General features: G+C 40.3%; 2 protein-coding genes across 7 annotated transcripts in view; both read right to left on the reverse strand.

The window, feature by feature from the left end:
- Positions 1 to 27,728, reverse strand: part of CC2D2A (coiled-coil and C2 domain containing 2A) — a 275,853-nt gene that overhangs the window by 218,808 nt on the left and 29,317 nt on the right. The gene's annotated exons all lie outside the window — the stretch shown is intronic.
- C1QTNF7 (C1q and TNF related 7) overlaps positions 1 to 27,728 on the reverse strand; it is a 130,492-nt gene that overhangs the window by 30,817 nt on the left and 71,947 nt on the right. The window contains exon 1 of one of the 6 annotated variants that reach the window (XM_082462019.1): positions 21,639 to 26,171. The exons of the other annotated variants lie outside the window; for them this stretch is intronic. The gene's annotated coding sequence lies outside the window, so the exon portion shown is untranslated. Of the gene's footprint in view, positions 1 to 21,638; positions 26,172 to 27,728 lie in introns of those variants that run through there. 6 annotated transcript variants of the gene reach the window in all.

The raw sequence follows: 27,728 nt of genomic DNA on the forward strand, positions 1-27,728 counted from the left end.
CTCTAATTGATACCTAGTCTCATAGTGTTGTGGTTGGAAAAGATACTTGATACAATTTCAATTTTCTCCAATTTACCAAGGCTTGATTTGTGACCCAAGATATGATCTATTCTGGAGAATATTCCATGAGCACTTGAGAAGAAAATGTTTTCTGTGGTTTTTGGATGGAATGTCCTATAAGTATCAATTAAGTCCATCTTATTTAATGTGTCATTTAAAGCTTGTGCTTCCTTATTTATTTTCATTTTGGATGATCTGTCCATTGGTGAAAGTAGGGTGTTAAAGTCCCCTACTCTGATTGTGTTACTGTTGATTTCCCCTTTTATGGCTGTTAGCATTTGCCTTATGTATTGAGGTGTTCCTATGTTGGGTGCATAAATATTTACAATTGTTATATCTTCTTCTTGGATTGATCCCTTGATCATTAGGTAGTGTCCTTCTTTTTCTTTTGTAGTAGTCTTTATTTTAAAGTCTATTTTGTCCGATATGAGGATAGCTACTCCAGCTTTCCTTTGATTTCCATTTGCATGGAATACTTTTTCCATCTCCTCACTTCCAGTCTGTATGTGTCCCTAGGTCTGAAGTGGGTTTCTTGTAGGCAGCATATATACAGGTCTTGTTTTTGTATCCATTCAGCCAGTCTATGCCTTTTGGTGGGAGCATTTAATCCATTTACTTTTAAGGTAATTATCGATATGCATGTTCTTATTACCATTTTCTTAATTGTTTTGGGTTTGTTTTTGTAGGTCTTTTCCTTGTCTTGTGTTTCTTGCCTAGAGAAGTTCCTTTAGCATTTGTTGTAAAGCTGGTTTGGTGGTGCTGAATTCTCTTAACTTTTGCTTGTCTGTAAATGTTTCACTTTCTCCGTCGAATCTGAATGACATCCTTGCTGTGTAGAGTTATCTTAGTTGTAGGTTTTTCCCTTTCATCACTTTAAATATGTCCTGCCACTCTCTTCTGACTTCTAGCATTTCTGCTGAAAGATCAGCTGTTAACCTTATGGGGATTCCCTTGTATGTTGTTTGTTGTTTTTTCCTTGCTGCTTTTAATATTTTTTCTTTGTATTTAATTTTTGATAGTTTAATTAATATGTGTCTTGGCTTGTTTCTCCTTGGATTTATCCTGTATGGGACTCTCTTCGCTTCCTGGATTTAATTGACTCTTTCCTTACCCATATTAGGGAAATTTTCAACTACAATCTTTTCAAATATTTTCTCAGTCCTTTTCTTTTTCTCTTCTTCTTCTGGGACCCCTATAATTCGAATATTGGTGCGTTTAATGTTGTCCCAGAGGTCTCTGAGATTTTCCTCAATTCTTTTCATTCTTTTTTCTTTATTCTGCTCTGCAGTAGTTATTTCCACTATTTTATCTTCCAGGTCACTTATCTGTTCTTGTACCTCAGTTATTCTGCTATTGATTCCTTCTGGAGAATATTTAATTTCATTTATTGTGTTGTTCATCATTGTTTGTTTGCTCTTCAATTCTTCTAGGTCCTTGTTAAACGTTTCTTGTATTTTCTCCATTCTATTTCCATGATTTTGGATCATATTTACTATCATTACTCTGAATTCTTTTTCAGGTAGACTGCCTATTTCTTCTTCATTTGTTTGGTCTGGTGGGTTTTTACCTTGCTCCTTCATCTGCTGTGTGTTTCTCTGTCATCTCATTTTGCTTAATTTACTGTGTTTGGGCTCTCTGTTTTGCAGGGTGCAGGTTTGTAGTTTCCATTGTTTTTGGTGTCTGCTCCCAGTGGGTACGTTTGGTTCAGTGTGTTGCGTAGGATTCCTAGTGGAGGGGACTGGTGCCTGTGTTCTGGTGTATGAGGCTGGATCTTGTCTGTCTGGTGGGCAGGACCATGTCCGGTGGTGTATTTTCAGGTTTTTGTGAACTTATATGATTTTAGGCAGCCTCTCTGCTAATGGGTGGATTTGTGTTCCTCTCTTGCTAGTTGTTTCCCATAGGGTGTCCAGCACTGTAGCTTGCTGGTCGTTGAGTAGAGCTGAGTCTTAGCATTGAGTTGGAGATCTCTGGGAGAGCTTTCTCCATTTGATATTACATGGGGCCAGGAGGTCTGTGGTGGACCAATGTCCTGAACACGGCTCTTCCACCTCAGAGGCTCAGGTCTGACACCCAGCCAGAGCACCAAGACCCTGTCAGCCACATAGCTCAGAAGAAAATGGAGAAAAAGAAAGAAAGAAGGAAGGAAATAAATAAATAAAATAACATAATTAAAATAGAAAAGAATTATTAAAAATAAAAAAGTAATACAAAAAAAGAAAGAGGGAAAGAAAGAAGAGAGCAACCAAACCAAAAAACAAATCCTCCAATGATAACAGGCACTAAATCCTATACTAAAACAACAACAACAACAACAGACAGTCAGAACCCTAGGATAAATGGCAAAAGCAATGCTATACAGAAAAAATCACACAAAGAAGCATACATATACACACTCACAGAAAGAGAAAAAGGAAGAAATAAATAAATAAATAAATAAATATAAATATAAATATATATATATATATATATATATATATAAGAAAAGAAAGAGAGCAACCAAATCAATGAACAAATCTACCAATGATAATAAGCTCTATATACTAATCTTTGTTAAACATAAAAACAAACAAATTAGATGCAGAAAACAAACCCCAAGTCTACAGTTGCTCCCAAAGTCCACTGTCTCAATTTTGGGATGATTTGTTATCTATTCAGGTATTCCACAGATGCAGGGTACATCAAGTTTATTGTGGAGATTTAATCCACTGCTCCTGAGGCTGCTGGGAGAAATTTCCCTTTCTCTTCTTTGTTCACACATCTCCTGGGGTTCAGCTTTGATTCGGCCCCGCCTCTGCTTGTAGGTCGCCTGAGGGCATCTTTTGGGAAGTCTGAGGTCTTCTGCTAGTGTTCAGTAGGTGTTCTGTAGGAGTTGTTCCACATGTAGATGTAGTTTTGATGTATTTGTGGGGAGGAAGGTGATCTCCGCGTCTTACTCCTCCGCCATCTTGAAGGCACCTTCTGCTCTTTGCTTTCAATTTCACTCTTTAATTGAAATATATTTGTCATATAACATTGGGTAAATTTAAGGTGTACAGCATGTTGATTTGATACGTTTATATACTGTAATATGATTGCCATTGTAGTGATAATTAGCACCTCTATTATGTAACATAAGTTTCATTTCTTTTTTGTGGTGGGAATAATTAAGATCTAGTCTCTTAGCAATTTTGATAATTATATTACAGTATTGTTGTCTGTATTCACTATACTGTGCATTAGATCTTCAGGACTTGCATTTGTCCACTGGTTGCAGGTTTATACACTTAAACAACATCTTTCCTCTTCTGCCACCCCTAGTCCCTGAGAACCACCATTTTACTCTCTGTGTTTATGGTTTAGCTTTTTTAGATTCCACATATAAGTGATATCACACAGTATTTTTCTTTTTCTGACTTATTTCACTTAGCATAACACCCTCAAGTTCCATCCTTGTTATCTCAAATTGCAGGATTTTCTTCTTTCTCATGGCTGAATAATATTTCATTATGTATACGATATCATCTTTATCCATTCAACTGTCGTTGGACACTTAGGTTGTTTCCATATTTTGGCTGTTGTGAATAATGTTGCAATGAACATGGGAGTGCAGATATCTCTTTGAGATTCTGTTTTCGTTTCCTTTGGATATATACCCAGAAGTGGGAATCCTGTATCATCTGTTTACTTTTTCTTTAACCTAATATAATATCATAAGCATTTCTCTTCTGTTATTCTTTGGAAGAAGTAATTGCCAAACAATATCTGTCAAGAAATTATACCATAATTTATTTAATCTCTACCCCCCCTTTATTGGACAATTAAGCTCTTTCCAATTTTTTCCTATTATAAATGAGATTATATTGAAAACTTTTGTGCATAAGCCTTCATCCTTATTTAGGATTATTTCCTTAGGATAGGTTCCCAGAAATGGAATTACGGGGTCAAAAGACTTGTATGTTTTATGTCTCTCTTGGTACATGCTGCCAAACTACTTTCCAAAAGGCTGTGTGAATTTATATTGCCCCATCCTTTTATGAAAATAAATGCAAGGGAATGTAAACCCCTTAACAGTCAGGCACTCCTAGTCCCTGGAACACAGACAGAGCCAAGAAACTCCAATTTGGAGGTGACGTTAAAGGTCAGTGAAGATGACCCCTACTGATGCTCGATCACAGAGGTGTGTTTTGTGGAGAGCACATCAAAGCTTGTTCCACAGTGGTGTTGATAATTGTACCCTCTCTGGGTTGGGTGGCCCCAGATTCTCTACACAACCTCATCCAGGGGCTAAGCCTGTTCATTTGTAATTTCACAGAAATTTCACAGCCCTGTCGCATGCTGGACACATAGTGGTTGCTCAATCCAGCTTGGCAGATTGGATATAGGTGATGAGACACACTGCCCAGATTGAAGCACTCTCATTGTGTCCCTGGGTAGACAGCTCTGGCAGGACACCAGAGGCAGCTTTGTGTTGGGACAGAACAGTTGGCCCCTGGTATGGCCAGAGCTCAAGGGCACCAGAGACCCTCAGTCCCCAAGACTCCTCTTCTATAGGGTCTTTGAAGTGTGGGACACTCTTAAAAAGCTTCCTAGAGACCCTTGCTCAAAGAGTCACATGACCAAGGAGGAATCATGTGACCAGAGAGGTAGAATCCATTTCTATCTCTTCTGCACCCAAGGTGTCAAGCCCTCCTGGCCCTCCCTTCAAGGTACTACCCTGACTCAGACCTACCTGTGACATTTGCCCTGGTCATGTCCTTCAACCTGGCCTTCCTTTGCCCTTCAGGCTATATAGAACTCACCACTTTTCCAGATCCAGCTGAAAGCTGGCTCTGCTAAATCCAGGTAGTTTATTCATTCCATGGAGATTTATCCAGCATCCCCTAGGTACCAGCCCCTGGCCATGTGCTCAGGGTGGCAGACAAGCCTGTTCTAGTCCTCGCACACACTTGATACTCTTAGAGCTCTACAACTTTGTATGTTGCTCCTCTCTTTCAACCTTCAAGATCTTTCTCTCTGCTTCTTTACCTGGTTCACCCCCACACTCATTCAAAATATCTTCATTAATATTCAACTCTGTGCCCAGGCACTGGCCAACATTAAGTCACTTCCTCTTCTTACAACCTTAGAAGGTAGTTACAGTGACCATTATTTTCATTTTATACATGGCAAAACTGAGGCACAAGAGGTAAGTCTCCTGTCTGAGGCCGCACAGTCTTAGACTCTTAACCACTATATTTTACTGCCTCTTTTAGTAACTACATACACTAAAGACAACAAGGGCTACAAAGCAAAAGAAGAGAGGCTGGTGATAGACATTAAAAAGGGGGGACCTACTTTAGTTCACGGAGTCTAGGAAGACCTTTCTAAGGAAGGGACATTTAACAGGATTCTTGAGGGTGACATAGCTGGATAAAGATAGGAGAAGAGCCTCCCAGGAAGGGAGAACAGCATGTGTAAAGGTCCTGTGGCAGGAGAGGGCTTTGGGAACTCTAGGAAATGAAAGGACAGTGGGTTGGAACTCACAGGACAAGGCAGCTTGTAAGAGAGGAGGTCAGAGAAATAGGCAAGGTCACATCATTTCAGAGCTTGAAAAATTTGGCTTTTATCCTAAGAGCAATGGGAGCCATCAGTCAGGGGAAACCATGATCTTTGTTATGCTAAAAGTGATGCTCTGGCTATTGTGTAGGGAATGGGTCAGAGAGGGCTGGGCAGGGGAGGTTGCTGACCAGTTGGGAGGCTGATGCAGCCAAGCGGGCAAGAGATGATCATGGTTGGTCACTATAGTGGCAGGAGATAAAGAGATGGAGAGATTTTGAACATATTTTTGTTTAAGTCCTGATGGTGTCCCATGGGAATTTCCTTCCACCCTTGTCAACACCAGCTAGCTCCAGCACCTTCTCTCTGCTCCCGTGGGACCTCACCCTGTTCTCAGCCTCTTGTCACATGGGCAATGATCACCTTATCTCCTCTGCTTCCTCTCTGGACTGTGAGCTATCTGTTGTTCATTGTTTTGCTTGCTGCTGCACCCCTACTTCTAGAACAGTGCCTGTCAGTTGGTAGGTGCTTGATAAATGCTTTTACAATTTGTTGAATGGGTCATTTACTGTGTACCAGTCTCTGAGCAAAGTTTTATGTGCATCATCTTGTGTGCTATGCTCAGAAATCCCATATGAGGTGGTTACTATTTCATCCTCATTTTACAGACGAAGCAAAGGCATAAAGGGTTAATTTCCTTTTTCACACTCATGTAACTATGAAGTATAGAGCCGAGGCTGGAATCCAGGTCCACTGGTGACAAAGACCATGTGTGGGTCACCTAGCTATGCTCCCTGCCTGCACCTCCCTCCAGATGTGCCTATTAGGAGAGCAGGATTCTTGCTTGGATCGTCACTGCATTAGACATCCTGGCCCAGGGCAGGAGGCAGCAAGTAGTTGTGAATGAAACTCAACCAAATTTAGTATAGACATACAATGGAATATTGTTCAGCCATAAAAAGGAATGGAGTACTGATACGTATTACAACACGGATGAACCTTGAGGACAGTATTCTGATTGAAAGAAACTAGACACAAAAGGCCACATATTGTATGAGCCTATTTGTATGGTATATCCAGAATAAGTTAACCCGTAGAGACAGAAAGCAGATTGGGAATTGCCAAGGGTTGGAGTTGGGATTCAGGAATGGGGAGTGACTGCTTAATGAGTCCAGAGATTTCTCTGGGGGTGATGAAAATGTTTTGGTACCTAGATAGAGGTCATGACTGTACAACATTGTTATTATACTAGTTGCCACTGAATTGTTTAAGATGATGGTAAATTTTATGTTATATAAGTTTCACCTTGATAGAAAAATAATACATGGGAATGAAATGTATTGATACTAGCTTCAGGGTAGTAGTTAACTGAGGAGTAAGAAAAGGATCAAAAATGGGGCTTTAGCTAAACTATAATTTTTTATTTCTTTATAAAAGATCTGAAGCAAAAAAAAAAAAATCTGTCATTACTTGAGTTGTCGCTGGAAATTCTTTCATATAGAGAAATGGAACTAAGACAAAACGGAGTGCAATAGCCGAGCAAGAGGCAGAGTTGGCCAGATTTCAGCATAATTCTCTTTCCACCAAAGCCTCTGACTTTAACGTACAGGAGGGACTTCATACAGTGTGTTGTGGCCACAGTCCCTGTCGCAGAATGAATGCAATGTCAAAGTGAGACCTAACCACAGAGATCAGCTTCCCATGATTAGTCTCTCTTCCCTCCAATGGCAGAGGAGTTGTCTGAGACAGCAGGGCACATCAGAGTGGAGGGCTGGATCTCCCCAGTCAAAGCCAAATCCAAAGTCATGAAAAGAGCTGGTAGTGCTCAGGCTTGTAAGGGAGTGGAGTTCAGGCACCAACACTTACTGAGGGGTCTGTGGACACTGCCTGGACCCCACCACTGTGCACGTGCCAACGTGGCTTACTTTCAGAGTCACCTCTTGGGTGAGCTGCATTTGCCTCTGTTTTGCAGCTGAGAAAATGGAGGCTCAAATGAGGAACATGCTCAAGATCACAGGGGAATAAGACAGGGCTGGGATTCCAACCCTGTCTGCCTGGTGCCAGTAACCTGTGTTCACTGCAGTGCTTCCAGCCTGAGAACAGACCCTGGCACATAGAAGGTGTTGGATCAGCACTTGTTCAATGAATAAATGAATGGTAGCAAAACAAGACAAATTTTTAATGGCCTAGTAGTTTGGTAAAGATGCAAAGAATTCAAACCGGCTAAGGGGCAGGTGTGCTCATAGGTTATTTGTGCAACTATTAAGCGGTACAGTCATTCAGTGGTACCACATTTATATTGACAAATATATATGAAGAGTCTGAAAATTTTGCAGTCCTTTGTCTCAACACTTCTATTCTTAGGATTTAATTTGAAGAAAATTTTAAAAATGTAGGCAAGCTATATGTACAATGATGATGATCATAGCATAATATGCCTTTTTATTTTGGTCTTATCTGTTCTACAGTTATAGATTGATTAAGTCAATGACACATCAACAAAAGGACTACTTTGTAGCCATTAAAATCTATGTTCTGCAAGAACATTTAATGACAAAGACAAGTGTTTATAATATGTTACTTAAAGGAAGAAAGTAGGCTACCAAATACTGTCTCTAGAGTTGGAACATTCATTTTGGCTTACAAAATAATATATTATCAGAAGATGAGACACCTCAATTTTAAAATACTAATGTGGCTGTATTGCCTTGTGAGGAGGTTATGGGTGTTTTGTACTTTGTACTTTAATTTCTACTGTGTTTTCTAAGTTTTCCATGAGGGACAATAAGCATATTCCTTTTGGTTTTAAAAAGTCAATAAACACTAACCCACTCTACCTATGCAATGGACAGTATCTTGTGTGGATGAAAAGAATGCCCTTTTTCTAAAAGAAATAAAACATTGATAATATAAAAGATTATTTGTGGATATTTATCTCAGTGTATTTCCTCTTCCTCCTCTTTTTTTTTTTTTTTTTTTGGTTCTTTAATGTATAATTTTAGCTCCTCTTCCTGGTACCAGATTAAAACATTTGGTTAAAGTCCCAAATTCTCTTCTTCTATACTTTCTCATTGATGAATTTGACAGCAAAGAGTCTTGAATTTTAGACATCTGGGAATGGCCGTGATTTTGGATTTGTTTTGTGAAAAGATGTATTTGTTCAGTTGAGCAAGTGTGAAGCAAATGCTTTCAGCGTGTCTATTAATCTTAGTGGCCTGAGTGATGTAAGGGTATGCTCACTCATGTTTCATGGTGTTTGGTTTCATAAAAATATGTTTGGTTTCAAGGCATTGGCCCCTGTTCTCTGTTTACTAGGAACAAGTTTGGAGTATGGAAGGCATCTTGAATTTTTTCCCAAACTTAATTTGTTTCTTAATCGTCGACTGGAGCTTTGTGATGGTTATGACTAACACATTTTGTGAGTTCATGAAAACGTTTGTTTTAATAGGAAAAACCCCAATAGAATAGCACTAGAACCAGAAATGCCCGACACCATGTTTTACCAAAAGACTCCTGCTGGAGGGTTTGGGGATAGATCTGAACGGCTGTTTCTGCTTACCACACCAATGAGACATGGAGGCGTCTTCATTTTGGTCATGGATTCTAAAAGGTAAAGGAGGAAAAACAAAGGGATTTTCCACCAGAGCTGAGGAACTGCAGCCTGATTTATAATAGTTGGGACACAGGTGAAATTCTCTTTGGCTCACACCAGAACTGAGGTTAATAATGTGCCCAATGGCATAAAATTAGTTTGTGTCCTCAAGAATCATGTTAGAACATTCTTTATCTTCATCAAGCTTCAGAAGTATGAGATGGCATGCAGCATTGGCTATGTTAATATTTAGTAAGAAGGCCCCAACACAGAAATGTGTGCATAGGATTTTGTAAGGAGAAAATAAAAAGAAAGAAAAAACATTCTACATTAAAAAAAAGAGGAAAACATAGGCAGAACACTCTATGACATAAATCACAGCAAGATCCTTTCTGACCCACCTCCTAGAGAAATGGAAATAAAAACAAAAATAAACAAATGGGACCTAATGAAACTTAAAAGCTTTTGCACAGCAAAGGAAGCCATAAACAAGACCAAAAGACAACCCTCAGAATGGGAGAAAATATTTGCAAATGAAGCAACTGACAAAGGATTAATCTCCAAAATTTACAAGCAGCTCATGCAGCTCAATAACAAAAAAACAAACAACCCAATCCAAAAATGGGCAGAAGACCTAAATAGACATTTCTCCAAAGAAGATATACAGATGGCCAACAAACACATGAAAGAATGCTCAACATCATTAATCATTAGAGAAATGCAAACCAAAACTACAATGAGATATCATCTCACACCGGTCAGAATGGCCATCATCAAAAAATCTAGAAACAATAAATGCTGGAGAGGGTGTGGAGAAAAGGGAACACTCTTGCACTGTTGGTGGGGATGTAAATTGATATAGCCACTATGGAGAACAGTATGGAGGTTCCTTAAAAAACTACAAATAGAACTACCATACGACCCAGCAATCCCACTACTGGGCATATACCCTGAGAAAACCATAGGTCAAAAAGAGTCATGTACCAAAATGTTCATTGCAGCTCTATTTACAATAGCCAGGACATGGAAGCAACCTAAATGTCCATCGACAGATGAATGGATAAAGAAGATGTGGCACATATATACAATGGAATATTACTCAGCCATAAAAAGAAATGAAATGGAAGTATTTGTAATGAGGTGGATGGAGTTAGAGTCTGTCATACAGAGTGAAGTAAGTCAGAAAGAGAAAAACAAATACAGTATGCTAACACATATATACGGAATATAAGGGAAAAAAAAAAAAAAAAAAAGGCCATGAAGAACCTAGTGGCAAGACGGGAATAAAGACACAGACCTACTAGAGAATGGACTTGAGGATATGGGGAGGGGGTGGGGTGAGATGTGACAGGGTAAGAGAGTGTCATGGACATATATACACTACCAAATGTAAAATAGATAACTAGTGGGAAGCAGCCGCATAGCACAGGGAGATCAGCTCGGTGCTTTGTGACCACCTAGAGGGGTGGGATGGGGAGGGTGGGAGGGAGGGAGATGCAAGAGGGAAGAGATATGGGAACATATGTATATGCATAACTGATTCACTTTGTTATAAAGCAGAAACTAACACACCATTGTAAAGCAATTATACTCCAATAAATATGTTAAAAAAAAAACGGTCAGAGAGAACTATAAGAAAATGTTTCTTGTTTTTCCTTTTTGTTTTAATGATCATGGAACTATGTTTGTTGCTCTCTACCTTTCACTATATCTGAAATTCTTAATGATCAGGCATCATATTTATAATAAGAGACTCATTCATTTATCCAACAGAGAGGTGCCAATCACTAACGTTAGAGATTCAAAGATAACTAAACCCCATATCTGCCATGAAGAAGCTTATAGCATCCCAGGGGAAACAGACAAATAGATTAGAAGTGAACAGTAGCCTCGAGGGAGGTATGTTTGAGGTCAAAGTGTGAATCAAAAAAGCTGTGACCAATAAAACTCTTAGAGGAAAACATAGGAAGAACACTCTTTGACATAAATCACAGCAAGATTTTTTTTGATCCACCTCCTAGAGTAATGAAATAAAAACAAAAATAAACAAATGGGACTTAATGAAATTTCAAAGCTTTTGCACAGCAAAGGAAACCAGAAAGATGAAAAGACAACCCTCAGAATGGGAGAAAATATTTGCAAATGAATCAACGGGCAAAGGATTAATCTCCAAAATATATAAACAGCTCATGCAGCTCAATATTAAAGAAACAAATAACCCAATCCAAAAATGGGCAGAAGACCTAAATAGACATTTCTCCAAAGAAGACATACAGATGGCTAAGAAGCACATGAAAATGTGCTCCATCACTAATTAGTAGAGAAATGCAAATCAAAACTACAATGAGGTATCACCTCACACCAGTTAGAATGGGCATCATCAGAAAATCTACAAACAACAAATGCTGGAGAGGGTGTGGAGAAAAGGAAACCCTCTTGCACTGTTGGTGGGAATGTAAATTGATACAGCCACTATGGAGAACAGTATGGAGGTTCCTTAAAAAACTAAAAATAGAATTACCATATGATCCAGCAATCCCATTACTGGGCATATACCCAGAGAAAACCATAATTCAAAAAGACACATGCACCCCAATGTTCATTGCAGCACTATTTACAATAGCCAGATCATGGAAGCAACCTAAATGCCCATCAACAGATGAATGGATAAAGAAGATGTGGTACATATATACAATGGAATATTACTCAGCCATAAAAAGGAACGAAATTGAGTCATTTGTTCAGACGTGGATGGATCTAGAGACTGTCATACAGAGTGAAGTAAGTCAGAAAGAGAAAAACAAATATCGTATATTAACGCATGTATGTGGAACCTAGAAAAATGGTACAGATGAACCAGTTTGCAGGGCAGAAGTTGAGACACAGATGTAGAGAACAAACGTATGGACACCAAGGGGGGAAAACCACGGTGGGGTGGGGATGGTGGTGTGCTGAATTGGGCGATTGGGATTGACATGTATACACTGATGTGTATAAAATTGATGACTAATTAGAACCTGCAATATAAACAAACAAAAAAACACAACTAATCCTAAACTTTCTTTGGGTTTTTTGTATGGAAATATGTTAATATAAATGTTTCAGACATTACATGAAATTTCTAAAAATCTTATATGTTCTGGTATAATGTTATGTCATAATTCTAGTTATTACTTTAAAATGTATATCTCAGAAATAACTAAATTTCCTTGTCAATTGCATTATTATGAACTTTCATCAAATCTTTTAACTGTGGTCATTTTTAAGTCTTTTGTCATTTACAGACAGTTCTGGGTGTACTCTGATGCTTTTGCAAAAATGTTCCTATAAAAGGGTTTCATCTTCAAGGAATTCATGGAAAAGACTCTGGCAAGTACAGGTTTCTGGTAACTGACTCTACTGCTGAACTGAATGAATAAGCATTTTCAGAACTCTAATGGAAAACTGATGAATTCATAAAAGTGCTAACAAAAGATCAAGATGAAAAAAAAATTAATTACATGGGACTGAGTGAACTGATGAAGATGATTATAATTTTTGTGACTTTCTGTTTGAATAAAAAAAAAAAATCCCACAAGGACTCAGAGGCAAAAAATATACAAATCAGTTTTCACTGCAAAGTAAGGGAGCTGTTACAGTGGAGGATTACTGGACTGAATGTCAATATTATGACATAGTATGAGTGTGTTTCGTGTTTGGTAATTGCAATCATTGTTGCTTTTGTTGTATTCGTCCATTTACAATGCTTGGTGTCAGTTTATTTATCTCTTGTAAAAATAAAATACAGTGCGTGTGTGTGAAAAAGAAAAAGAACTGACTGTATCAGAAATTAATGAAATAACGTCTACAAAAGAATACTTTGGCATATTGAAAATTAATTAAATACTATGTGTATATATGTTTGTGTGTATTTGCACATATATGCTATATCTGTGTGTATATACATATATGGTGTATATATACATATATGTGTGTGTTGTACATATATATGTTTATATATATAGTCTCTTGGTATGGAATGGAAGCTAATTTTCTGCTATTCAGGAAAAATATTGCTTTAAACTAAAAAAAAAAAAATAAAGCAGTGGCCATTATACTTATGTGTAGAGTCAAAATTTTAAAATAAATGAATGCACATGACTTGACCATGAGACAAAGTTTTCTATGTATGAAAGAATATCATCTCTTTGAGTCTGGGTCTGGGTCACTCTGTCTAGTTATGTGTGTTTGAAAGCATGGGACCTAAAGGCTGAGGTGGTCCATTCTGCAGGGAGCTGAGTGAGACACACACATGTGCTGGGGTTGAGGCTTGGCAACTTGTCAGTTTGAGGAATGTCATGAGTTAGTCTCTCTGAATCTTGTCTCCATCTACAGAGGCCATAACTTTACTGATGCATCTCTTGAATATTATAACATTGATGTACAGTTACCTCGCTCCCTTGGATCCTGTGTTTCAGATGGATGACCTTCTTTTAAAATTTTAACTATAACAGAAGGATATCCTTTTTAGCAGGAAGTAGAGTGATAAAGAGCTCAACAAATTGGTTAGAAATCACTTTCCAGAAAGAGAACACAGGTTCTGCATTAGGTCTCCAGGGGTTTTCCAAAGAGATAGAGCATTAATTTGGATTGAGAGTTGTTTGTTTTGGCTGTTGAGAAGTCTTATTGTGGTGTTTGTTAGTTTTTAGCATCCCTTCCATGTTGTAAGTGGTTGAGTTTGCTCACATTGGTTATCTCTGAGTCAAAGGACGTTATTAATTTATTACTGAAATATTTCTTTAGTGTCTGCTATGTTCCTGGCCTTTCTCAGAGCTGAGGGGACAGCGAGCAGAAAAAAACAAGATTCTTACCTTCATGGAACAATAGATAATAAACACACAGACAAACAAATAAATAAGGAAATAGGTGATGGAAGGGTTGTGTGCAGAGAGGCTGCCTCTTGTTAGATCCCCATTGATGGTGATGTTCATTTAGATCAATTTTGGTGTCAGTTGTCTGGACAGTGTGGACAACACCTGGACTTTGGGGTCACAGCCACCTGGGTCCAAATCACAGGCCTGGTGCCCATCAGCGTTCTTAGCTGTGTGACCTCGGGAGAGTTACATAACCACTCTGAACCTGTTTTTCTCATTTCTGCTTTGGGGACAAGGGTACTCCCTCTCAGGCCTGTTGTGACGATGAAATGCATTAAGGTTAGTGAAGTACGTGGGTCATATTCAGTGCTCAAAAACTGAGATACCTGCTCTTTTTTATTGGAGTATAGTTGCTTTACAATATTGTGTTAGTTTCTGCTGTACACCAAAGTGAATTAGTTATACATATTCATATATCCACTCTTATAGGTCATTACAGAGTATTGAGTAGAGTTTCCTACGCTATACAGTAGGTTCTTATTAGTTATCTATTGTATATATAGTAGTGTGATACCTGCTCTTTTTACGCTATCTCCATCTCCTATTGCTGGTTCTGTTGGGATTGCTGGAATCCTAAATCGAACAGCTTTTCCCTGTTGTATCATCTCCAGAAAAGTAGCTCTGCAGGACACTTGTGACTTTTCCAGTTGTCGTGTGGCTTTCTTTACTGGTCATAATCTGAATAATGGCCACCCGAGGATGTTCATGTCCTAACCTGTGCATATAGCAAAGGGGCTTTGCAGACATGATTAAGTTGAGGGTCTTGAGAGAGGGAGGAATATCTTGGATTAACTATGTAGGCCACTGATGTCATCGCAAGGGTCCTTATAAGAGGGAGGCAGGAGGGTCAGAGTTACAGAGAGAAGGTGATGTGAGGATGGAGGCAGAGGGAAACAAAATCAGAGGGAGAAGATGCTATAATGGCTTTGAAGGTGGAGGAGGGGACCGGGAGAGGAGAAGTGTCGGCGACCTCGAGAAGACAGAAAAGGCAAGGAAACAGCTTCTCCTCTAGAGCCTCCAAAAGGAACACAGCCCTGTGAACCCATTTCAGACTTCTGGCCTCCAGAACTGTAGGTTAATAACCGTGTTGTTTTAAGCCACTAAGTTTGTGATAATTTGTTATCGCAGCAACAGAAAACGAACACAGGCAACAACGGGAGACCCTGCCTGAGTTCCAGGCAACAGGCAGAGTACGGGTCTCTGGGGCTGGGCTTCTTAACATGATTTCTGAAGCTCGAAATCATGGTTTGAAGCCCAACTCTACCACCTACTAACTGTGTGATTTTGAGAATGTGACAGTCTCTCTGTACCTCGGCGTGCCTTCTATAAAATAAGATGAAAGCATACGTTTAGAAAATATATTAGGACATTGTCACGTGGTGAGTGCTCAATGAACAAAAATTATTAACATAAATGAGTTCTTACTGAAGTGAATGGCTGTCTCCCTGGAATAGCGGGATGAATGAACTGTTGCCAAGGTGCTGGTTGAAACTCACCAGTTGTTTGAATGTTAGGAAAGATGATTTTAGTTAGTATACATGTCCATTTCCTTACAGAGTCTCTTTCAGCTGGGGCCAATGGTAGTGTCTTTCCCTTCCTGTTCACATATGGAAAGGGGATGCAAATTGGATGACAGATGCTTCTCAAAACTCTGTTTTGTCTTGGTTATAATTCAAAATTCATGTTGAAGCTCTAACAGCCAAATAAAATGTTGCCCTTTGAACTTTTTGCAATTCCATTTGTCTCTGGTAGATCACAGGCTGCTTTGTTTCTGCTCTGCACAGAGTTATTCCCCTGATAATTCTGAAAATCAGGGAGAAAGCACATTCACATGAAATGGTTGTGATTTTTCTAAGTTTATCTAGTTAAGGTCATACTGTTCTCTAATGTGGTTTTATATTTGAAAAACAGAAGACACCATTTGTGTGAATTTAACCTAAGGAAATAGTTCTTAATTCAATAAAAATATCTACATATAAAGATGTTCATTGCAGCATTAAAAACAACCAAAAAATCAGAATAAACTATAATGTTACAAAATAGGAGAATTGTTAAATATATTGTGGGATAGTCACCCAGTGGAATATTATGAAACTAGGTTCAAAGTGTGGTTATAATAGGGAAAGTATTTGCAATCCACTGTTAAAAGAAAAATCAGGAGATGAAATCTGTTCAGTGTAAATATAATGCTTTTTATGATTATAGCTCACACATTAACAGTCTAGCAGGAAATATACCAAAATACTGTCATCTATTGCGTTAACGTGGTGGAATTTTGAATTGCTTTTTTTCCCTTCTATTTTCCAAATATTTAGCAATATATCTACATATCTAAGGGAAAAAATTAGTTAAAAAAACAAAGCAATAAGCCAAAGCTTCAAAACAGTATGGAGGATGTCCAAGAAAACTATGAATGCACACTTTTATCTAAACGAAAACACCTAAAGAGTTCTAATTTCTTAGATCAGTGCTGATGGCAAGAAAACAGGGGTGAGAAGTCTTGGTCATTAGCACTTATCAGGGCATGTGGAGACCTTTCTGGCACATACACTTTCTAGCTTAAAGTCAACCAATTTGGTTTCATGAAACAAAGAAGAATTTTTCCTTCCAAAATAATTCAGTTCTGATCATATCAATAATCCCCATTCCAGCACAGGGGCTACAGAAAAAAGAAAGAGGAAGAATGGCTATTATTTACTGAGGGCTGGCTATGTACCAGGCTCTGTGTTGAGTGTTTTACATGTACTGTCTTCACTCATCCTCACAGGTCTGTTAAGTGGGTACCAATATATGGGTTTTACAGACGAGGTGCTCAGAAGAGTGAACACTCGTTGGGGCAGAGGCAGGTTCAGACTTGAGCTGTTGGACTCCTAAGCTCATTATTTCAACCAAGAACTTGACCTAACTAGGCTGCCCTGAGACCTTAAGCTAATTCTGTATAATACTCTATTTTTAAGAGATGCAACACTGTCTTGCTAGATCTGTAGTTCCCTGCCATGGCTGTGCAAGGGGAATTTTTAAGTTTAGTTTAGTTTCAAATAGGCAACACACAATGGTGTTTGAAAAATTCATATAATAGAAGTATATATAGTGAGAATAAGTCTCCTTCCCGCATCCATCTCTCATTCTCCAGTTTGTCTTTTCTGAGAAAACCATCGCAAATGGGGAGCGCTAAATAAATACAGGTATCAGGGACCCATTCTCACGTTTTAATGACTTAAAACCTAGGTTTGCCCAAGAACCTGAATTTTTTAACAGGCTTCCCTGATAGTTTGGATGCAGGGCCTGGGGCTGAGGATCATTGTTCCAGTGATACAGTGGTGTCTAACCAAAGAAAAAAATAGTAAATAGCAAATTCACACTGCTTATGTCAACAATATTTCACTTGCATACAGCCTTTCAGGAATATAGGTGTTTGATAAAACTAGTTCACCTTTTCTTGGATTTGCAAAATCCAACAATTTTAGAGAGTGATATATTTTATTTGGAAATGTTTCTCAGCAGAGGTAGATTTGAAAATGATGTCAGGATTCCGTGTGTCCTCAGACTCCAGCTGGTGCCTGGGAAGGAGCACTGACCTAGGGGAGACTGGGTGTCTCAGTCAGCTCAAGCTGCTGTAACAAAATACCACATACTGGGTGGCTTAAACAATGGCATTTATTTCTCACATTTCTTAAGGCTAGGAAGTCCAAGATCAAGGTCCCAGGCAATTTGATTCCTGGTGAGAGCCCTCTTCCTGGCTTATAGATGCCATCTTCTTGTTGTGTCCTCACATGATGGAGAGAGGGCACTCTGGTCTCTCTTCCTTTCCTTATAGGGACACTGATCCCACCAAGGGGGGTCCCACCCTCATGACTTTATCTAAATTAATTACCTCCCCAAAACTGCACCTCCAAATACAATCACACTGGAGGCTAGGGCTTCAACATAAGAATTTTGAAGGAACATAAACATTCGGTCCAGAACACTGGGCTCCAGTCCACTCTACCAATGTCCAGCTGAGAGTTCTTGGGCTACTTCGATTGTCAGGCTTTAGTTTCCTCATCTATAAAGTAAGCTGATTGGACCTGCTCAAGGGTTTCCAAAGTGATCTCTAGGGGGATCTGGAGCTCTCTCTGGGGCTGAGATGGAGGAAGGAGGTGGTAATTGGGCAGGTAGATGTCTACCTTAATAGACCAGACGCTTCCTCACCCTCATCATTCCACAAGAGCATTTATCTATCTACCTATCTATCTATCTATCCATCTATTATCTATCAAATCATCTATCATCTATCTCTCTATCAAATCATCTATCATCTATCTATCTATCTATCAATCATCTAGCTATCTATCTATCTATCATCTATCACCGTTTTAGTGTTAGTTAAACTCCAGACTGCTCAGATTTCACCAGCTTTCCCACTAATGCTCTTTGTCTTTTCCAGGAACCAGTCCAGGATACCACATTGCAGTTAGTGTTTTATTTGATTTTGCCTTTGATTAGATTTTATTCAAACTAATGGTTCCAGAATAACAACACAAAATGCTTGATATCCACTGGATTAACTGCTCACTATGTGTCTTCCACTTATTTGGGCTTAAGGCAGACATGTATGAAGATTAACTGATGCAGGGAAATGAGTAAGGTCTTTGGAGTCAGGCAGAGCTGGTCTAGCTTTTACTCTTGGAGGATATCGGACGATTCACTGAGCCTCCCTGAACTTCAGGATTCTCATTTGTAAAATGGGAGAGTAACACCTAATTTGCACATTCTGAAGATAAAGTGAGTTTGGCACAAGATGCAACTGTAAGTGACATTTTGGCTCTGGGGGCTGTTTTCCACGTCCATACGGTGCTACTGACCCTCAGTTTTAGGGCTGCCTAGGCCACCACCTGGCTATACTATTGGCGCTGTCCTCCTGACACTCTTGTCCCCATGCCACCTGAGCCTTTTAAACATATACATGTGCCTGGAATAATATTTAACAGCAGGTTGCTCTCCTGCTCCAAGGAAATGCCCTCTGATATCCAATGTTTTTTCATACCGTTGAGGTGGGATTTAAAACATGCATCCTGATTCATTTATTTGAAACTAGAAAAACAGTACACAATTAATACATATTAATCATGGAAAAATTAGACTATATGGATAAACAACAACAACAAAAAAGAAAATAGAAATCAGCTGTTAATCAGACCACCCAGAAATAATCCTGTTATCATTTTGGCATCTACATCTGGAAAGATACATATTCTCTCTCTCTCTCTCTCTTTTAAATTATACTATTCTATGCATTACTTTTTTGGAGAATCCTATTGTCATTTACTCTATATTTACTCATATTTCCATATAATAAATATAATTCTGTAATGTAATTTAAAAATGATATTATAAGTTTGTATGGAAATTGTCTTAACTAATTCCTTATTGTGGGATGGTTTGGTTGTTTTCAAATTTTGCTTTTGCCAGTAACATTGCAATACGCATCCCTCTAGTGAAATCTTTGTGCACTATTCTCCAATTTGGAAATTTGAAGCTTGCAGCTGTCATACTCGGCCCACACCCTCCTTTCCTCTTGCTTCCCTTTGCAGAGTCCCCTGTGTGGTTTGTTATGCGTATGGTGAAGGGTATGCTCCTTTGAGGGCAGCGAGCACGTGTTATCTTCTCCTCTCTGATACATGGCACCATTATGAGCTCTCCGTGTGTTCCTACTGTGTCTGCCTCCCTGAACTTGTGCCCCCATTGCTGGTTCTGCTTGGATATTGATGTCTGGGTTCTTCACTCTGGTCCATCCCCTTACTCATTCAGTAGAGATCAGTTGAGAACCTAAGACGCGCAAAGCAGGAATCCAGACACTGGGGAAACAGGGCAAATAAGACAGAAAATGGCCCTGCCCTCAGGGAGTGGTGCTGTAGAGCGGTAGGCAGACAACAAGCAAAGGGAACAAACGCAGTGTTAACCTCAAATAGCGGGAAGTGCTGGAAAGACTAGAAAGCACTTAGGAGGATGGAAAGTCTTGGGAAGGAGATCAGAGGAGGTTCCCCTGAGGAGGCAATGTTAGAGATCTAAAAGAGACAAAGGTGTGACCAATGAATCTGGGTGGACGAGCGGTCCCTGTAGAGGAGTAGCGGTCCCTGTAAAGATCCTGTTGCAGGAATAATCCTACCTGTTCCCAGGAAGGAGATGAGATAGCCGGGAGAGAACAAGGGCCAGGGTGTTGAAGATGAGCTAGGTTATGCTGGGCTACATCATGCTAGGTCATGGAGGCCATGGGGAGGAGTGTAAATTGTATTTGAAGTTCAGTGGGAAGGCCTTAAAGGAAACAGGAGAGGAACATGATCTGGTTTTCATTTTCAAAAGATCACTCTGCTCAAAATTTATCCTAAGCCAAAATTATCCAGATGACAAAGCACTCAGCAGGGAGAATGATAACTCCTCAGCAGATACTGATTTAGAGGAAGGAACAGGATTTTCTGAGTTTTAGTCTCCTGAGCTTTCCAAATTTCTTTTTGTGGCAGATACTGTTATAAAATCAATATTTGTTCCCCATCTGCTTTTGCTACTACAATTCCAATTTTGTCAGCTGGCAATATAGGTCCACTGCCTAGCCTCATTTGCCGGTGGCCTTGGGAAGCATGTGACATGGTTATAGCCAATAAGGTATATATATAAAAAAAAAAAATTGAATGGAGAATTCTGGAAAGATTTGCTTTCCTGAAAGCACCATACACAATTGGTACCCACCCCCTCCTTCTCCTCTGCCTGTGATGAGCACAGAGGTGATGTCTCAAGCACAAAGTCATCTTGATGACAAGCATGAGGATGAAAGATAACATGTTAAGGATGAAATGGTGGGAAAAGAGAAGCAGGCTGGGTCTCAGGGGCTTTAATGAGCAGCTGAACCCATGCCAGCGACCCCTTGACTTTTTGTTGTGTGAAGAAATAAAAACCCTTACTAGTTTAAGCTGCTGTTACTCAGATAGTCTGTTGATTGCCGCCAAAACATTCCTAAGTGACGCATTTATCACTGAGGAAAAGTGAGCGCTGACTTCATTAGTAATTCCCCGGAATAATATGCAAATCATTAAAAGTCTGAACAACCCAATGTGTTTAAACTGAAATGATTACTGAACCCAACTTGGGAAGCCTGAGTTTGGTGGATTAGGGTCCATGATCTCCATGTTAAACCTAAGTCTATTTGATATTACCCAAAGAGAAACAAACCAGAATCAAACTGAAGGAATGGTTGAACTTCAGATAAATATTTGTTCATAACAACTGATATTAGTTCCTAAAAGATGTTTCCAAGGTTAAAAGACAATTTTGAAAAAATATTGTTTGACATTATTTTGCTTTAAAGAAACTCTGTATGTTTCCACTTATATATTTACTTTCTGCCATGAAAGAGGAGGATTTTATTCACTTCCTGCTCCCTACCACCCCCAACCTCCTGATTTTTGTTAGTTACATTATTATTTTGGGATTGCCTGGAATGATCATGTTTATATTCTGTTCTGCCAACTCATTCCCACTGTTCGTCTGTCTTGGTTCTGTGATTAAATGAGTTCAGTACTTACTGTTGTCCTTTTCTCTACGGCTGGGTGTTTAATTTTGATTCATGCCTTGTACTCTGGATTTCATCATCAGATATTTCTCAGGAAGCGCTTTGTTACTATAGCCCTTGAATTCCTGCATGTTTAAGAATGTTTCTTAACATTCTTGCATGTTAATGCATGTTTCTTTTATAGACAGCAGAATTTGACTGAGTAGAAAACTCTTTGGGTCACCACCCATTTCCCCTTAGAACGTGATAGATGTTGTTCTGTTTACTTGTGTTGAGTGTTGTTTCGGAATGAGAAAAATCTTGTGATTCTTGTTCTTTGCATGAGGCAGACGGAACATTTCCCCTTGAATTTCAGTATCTTCACAGTGCATTCGCCGATGTTGCCAATTCTGCTTTTTTCCCCCTAGGATACGGTGTGTCCTTTAAATCTAGTGATACCTAGCTTTCTTTACTTCAAGAGCCTTTTAAGTTTTTTCCTGTCCCCTTTTTTTTTCTGTTCAGAATACCAGTTTGTGTTCCTCAGTTCGTATTGTCTGGTCTGTCATCATTTTTATCTCATTTTTCCTTTCTATTTCGTTTCATGTGATTTCTTACACTTGGCCTGTGCTCTCAACAGTATTTATTTTCTGCTGCTTCTAAGTTGACTTTCATCTCTCTAATTGCTTTATTTTTATCTTCCGTTTATTTCCTGAGCTCTGCCGGTTCACTTTTCAACTGGTTTTCTTCTTATTTCTCTTTTGATCACTTCTATTGCTTCTTTGAACTTTCTTTTATGAAAAACTATGCTGTCAGTTCATTTAAGACTGAAGAGAACTAATTTCTTTGTTCTCTGGAATAGATCATTCATGTCGTGTGTATTTTTAATCTGCCTTCTGTATTTGTTTTTTTTTCTTCCTCTTGCAATACCCATGCTGGGGCCCTTGCCGCCTGGTTTCTTTCTCAGTATTACTCAAATATGAGTAGGTGCATCCAGCTGTTTGACTAACAGTAGTGCAGAGGGGGGTGGGAGCATTGTTAGCTGGGCTCCAAATTTGGTTGTGGTCTCTGCCCTCCCACCCAACAAGCCTTGATGAATTGTTTCCTTCAGGCTTTTGTCTCCAGAGGGTCAGTGTAGCTCATAATGAAACATTTAAAGCTATGACTCCAGGGTTCTCTCTCCCAAGCCCTACTCACCCCTTTTCACGTCCAGGCTCTCCCAATCAGAGACTCTTTGTAAACAACAAACATGGCGAGTCTTCTTGGTTCCTCTTCATATATTTGCCACTCCCTTCCCCCTGTCTATCTGCAATGTGGAAACAGAGTTTTACAGGGATGTTCTGACTTCTCCTGTGTGAGGTGCACAGCACTGGAGCCCACCAGTATCTCCCTTTCTATCCCCTTCTGTAACACCTTCTTCCTCCATCCTCAAAGCTAAGCATGGCCAGATGGATTGCTTGGCCAGCAAAATGTGAGTGGAAGTGACATGAATCACCTACAAGCTTTCATTCCCTTCCACAGTGAGCTATGAAGCCTCAAGTTATGATGGTGGTACAGGAAGATGGTGGAGTTGGCCAAGTCCCTGAGTGCTTACTCTGTTGCCCCATGTTGAGCATGTAGCTCTAGCAATATTGTAGCAACAACAAAGTGTAGCAATAATAACAACAGCAATAAGCAACATAAAAACTTTGCTGTCTTAAGCCACTGAGATTTGGGATTTGTTTGTTACTCCTGCATAAACTAGGCTCTGACTAAAACAGGGAAAGAAAAGCCAACAATTTCTGTATCAAATGGTAGGAAGTGCAGACACAGAGGAGGTTGGAAGGGCTGGTTGGAAGGTGCGCATCAGAGCAGAGCATTCATCAGCCGTCCTGGACGCTGACCAGCTTCATGGTTTCCCTGAGTGTTGGAGGGGAAATTTCATAGAGTCTCCAAAGGAAGGTCTCTTGTTGCAGAGGGTTTCAGATTTCTTGTGTTCACCAGGAAACAAAACAATAGAACTTTTCTGTTTCTCTCTGCTTCCTTTCATATATCTTCTTGTGCACCAAATTTAGTGCCATTGACAGCTTTATTTACTACCTCTGAACAAACTTGGCTGATTTCTGATGGGTTATACTGATCATCTAACCCTGTAAGGTGATCATGGGAGCTCATGGGAACAGCTGTCTTCAGGTCTTCCTGCAATTTATGGTCTGTAAATGCTTTCTTCTATTTTGTTTAAAAAAATAAGGTATTTCTCCTCTCCACAATTAAAAAATGCGTGTGCAATCCTAGACATTCTTTAAGAATAAAGCATTACATCTTTGATGTACTATTGAGCCTAGAGACAGTGATCTTAGCTCCAGTCTTGTTTCCCTAAAATCCAGCATGCATGTCAGACCACAATAATATCTCTTCCCTGGAACCAGGCAATCTAGGCTTAAACCCCTGTCTTGCCGTTCTTTAATGGCATAGCCCTGGAAAAATTGCATAAACTTTCTGGGCTTATTTTTCTCATCTGTAAAAATGTGATAATAAAAATGGACTTTTTCATCCCTTAGGAATATTGAGAACGGCAAATGCGCTGATATCTGGGAAAGCCCCTGGAGCAGTGCCTCATCCCAAGTAGACACTCAGGACAGATTTCTTGAAAGCATCTTATAAATTTTGCAAATGGCATATCCATTCATTCATTCATGTACTCAACACCTATAAAGTTATTTATAGTAACATAAAGAAATGATAGTCAAATTAAGGTACCAATTAAAGTCAAGTGTTGTACATATCCTGAGATTCCAACAGCTAAGTTTGTGTGCTTACTCTGTGCTCAAGCACCAGGCTAAGGCCTTATATGGGCCGTCTCATTCAATCCATACAACTCTCCATGTATTACTATCATTATCCCCATTCTAGACAGAAGGAAACTGAGGCTTAGGAATGTGAAGGAATTGGTGCAGCTCACAAAGCAGCAGAGTTGGGATGGGCGGTGCAGGCAGTGTGACTCAGAGTGTGTATGCTTATCTAGAGTGCTTGCAGAGATACCATAGATGCTGGAAGCCAACTGCTGCCTCAGGATGGATGGTCACGAAAGGTCGTCTGGAGAAATGGCTGCGTGAGCTCAGCCCTGAACTTTGAGTAGGCGGTGCCCATTCAGAGGAGACCTGAGCATGGGCAAAGATGGTCACAGAGCAGAAATGTTGAAAGCATGGAGATTTTGAAGGTCAATGTTGGAGGAGAAGGCTTGAGTAGTAGGCAGGAATCTGATCAAGACATCAAACAGAGGTGCTCAGACACTGATGAGACCAGTGATAGTTAAACATGAGTCTACTATGACTGGTTTGCCATTAGTGTTTGGTAAATGGATTCTAGCCAGGGTTATTAGAACTCTTGGTAACTCCAAGTGTTTTAAAATTCCCAGCTGGGTGTGGAAGAACAAAATTGCTATTGTTTCTAGGGTCTATAGGCTCCTTTTTACCTAGGGTCATATCTCATCATGTTTGCATTTCTGGAACCAAATATAGCATCTGACCCGTGACTAGCACTCGAGAAATTGTTGGCTGAGTGAGGGAATAAATGAATGACTAAGTAGATTAAGGATAGTAGCCAAGATGGAGGAAAACAGCCAGACCAGATTGTTGGAATGCTCGAGTGCTGGTCTGGTAGAGGATGGGCTCTGCTGGGGGATGGGAGGTGAGTGGTGGGACTCTATCCCACTGTGTGCTCTGGCAACTTCAAAAGCGGTTTGGATGATCTGGGGATCTTTGGAAGCAGGACTACGTAGTTACGCGCCTCAGGTGGGAGATTTTCATGTGGTTTGTTAAAGCAGCTCCCTGGCTGTGGGTGGGGCTTTTTGAGGTGGGCTGTTAGGTGTCCTATGATAATTTAGGATCTAGAGGGAAGCTGATTCCAAAGAATGTTGCTTGTTTTTGTTTCTCAGAAAGCATGTTTCTGAGTGAAGCCTTAAGGACTCTTGGGAGTGTTCACAGCCTGGAGGGGGTTGAGATCGTCTGGCTCTTATACCTGTGAGCCCCTTGAAGGTAAGGGCCATGACTTAGTGCCCTCAAGCCCAGTGTGGCTCAGAGCACGTGTGTTTAACCACTATCTGTGGAGCCTCTAGTGATACCCATAGGAACTAGGAGCAGACTACCACCTAAGGGTGGATGGTCACCAAAGGCCTTTTGGAGAAATGGATGCCCAAGATCAGCCCTGAAGTGTGATGAGCGGCTTCCCAATCAGATGGAGGAATCCTGAGCGCAGGCCTGGTTATAGAGCAGGTATGCCAGGTAACTGCAGACAGTTCAGCGTGGAAACACAGAGTCTATGAGGGCTCTCTGAGGATCAGAAACTAGGGTTGCCCTGCTACATGGCCCTCGACCGACCTCAGACCCACTTGCTGTGGTGGGAAACCCCCCTCCACACTGACAACTGCCCCCAGAGTTACCCATGGCCCTCTGCTTCCCTGCCCGAGGGGCCTGCTTTGGAGCCTGTTCAGCCAGACTGTGGGCTGCCAGGAGGGCTGGAAATGGGAAGCCCCAGGGGCAAACCACAACCCATGCGGGACACGGATGGTGGGTAAATACCCCAGCCTCCCATCTTTTTTTTTTTTTTTTTTTTTAACATATTTATTGGAGTATAATTGCTTTACAATGGTGTGTTAGTTTCTGCTTTATAACAAAGTGAATCAGTTATACATATACATATGTTCCCATATCTCTTCCCTCTTGCGTCTCCCTCCCTCCCACCCTCCCCATCCCACCCCTCTAGGTGGTCACAAAGCACCGAGCTGATCTCCCTGTGCTATGCGGCTGCTTTCCACTAGTTATCTGTTTTTCATTTGGTAGTGTATATATGTCCATGACACTCTCTTACCCTATCACATCTCACCCCACCCCCTCCCCATATCCTCAAGTCCATTCTCTAGTAGGTCTGTGTCTTTATTCCCGTCTTGCCACTAGGTTCTTCATGGCCTTTTTTTTTTTTTTTTTTTCCCTTAGATTCTGTATATATGTGTTAGCATACTGTATTTGTTTTTCTCTTTCTGACTTACTTCACTCTGTATGACAGACTCTAACTCCATCCACCTCATTACAAATACCTCCATTTCATTTCTTTTTATGGCTGAGTAATATTCCATTGTATATATGTGCCACATCTTCTTTATCCATTCATCTGTCGATGGACATTTAGGTTGCTTCCATGTCCTGGCTATTGTAAATAGAGCTGCAATGAACATTTTGGTACCTGACTCTTTTTGACCTATGGTTTTCTCAGGGTATATGCCCAGTATTGGGATCAGCCTCCCATCTTTGATGAGACCACTCTGAGGTGTGTTCTACCCAGCTCCTCAGGGTCCCCAGGGGGATGGAGACGCAGCTGCTCACAGTGTTAATCTACTCAGTAATATATCATGTTTTTGGTTTTATTATCCCTCTTCTGCCTCACTTTCCTCACTTCCTACTTTATGTCGCCAAATCTTTGTCTTAGGGTTTGCTTTAGGGAAAACCAAGCTGCCAGGCAAGTACTATGATACCCTGTGTTATGTATACAGTTGATGCTCAATAAATATTGCTGGAATGTATGACATTTGTTTAATCCCCTCACCCCACCCCCAAACCACGATTAACACTGGCAGAAGAGTTAGTGCACAATTCATTGACCTCTGGATGGGGCCTCTCTGGATCAGTCCCTGTCTGCCCCTGGACCTCCCGTTTGGAGACACTGCTCCCCTCCCATCCACAGATGGTCCAGTCTCATCTTCAAACTTGCCCGAGGCTGTCTCAGGCCCACCTCGGTGCAGATCTGGACTTAGGGGGCCCAGGATGCAATTCTAGTGGCCAAGTGCTCACACCTGGCTGCCCTCAGGCTGCAGCCCTCCTGCATGCCTGCTGCCCACCAGGACTGGAGTGACATCTGCCTTGATGAGATCCTTGTGAAAATCTCAGCTGCGCTAAATTATTTGCTTGGCAGCTCTGCTTGGAATTGTCATGTGGCTGTGCCCTGATCAGGAACCGCTGTTGTTGAAAGCGCTCATCCTTCCCCCTGACTCACCAGAATCAATCTCCTAAGGGTAGCATCCGCCCAGGTTCAAGCCCAGATTTATGAGGAATCAGGCTTTAAATTTGGAGTTATACCGACTGAGGTTTAAATC

This window comes from Balaenoptera physalus (genome assembly GCF_965194825.1).
Source record: "Balaenoptera physalus genome assembly, chromosome: 5".
In the NCBI taxonomy this organism is placed as follows: domain Eukaryota; kingdom Metazoa; phylum Chordata; class Mammalia; order Artiodactyla; family Balaenopteridae; genus Balaenoptera; species Balaenoptera physalus.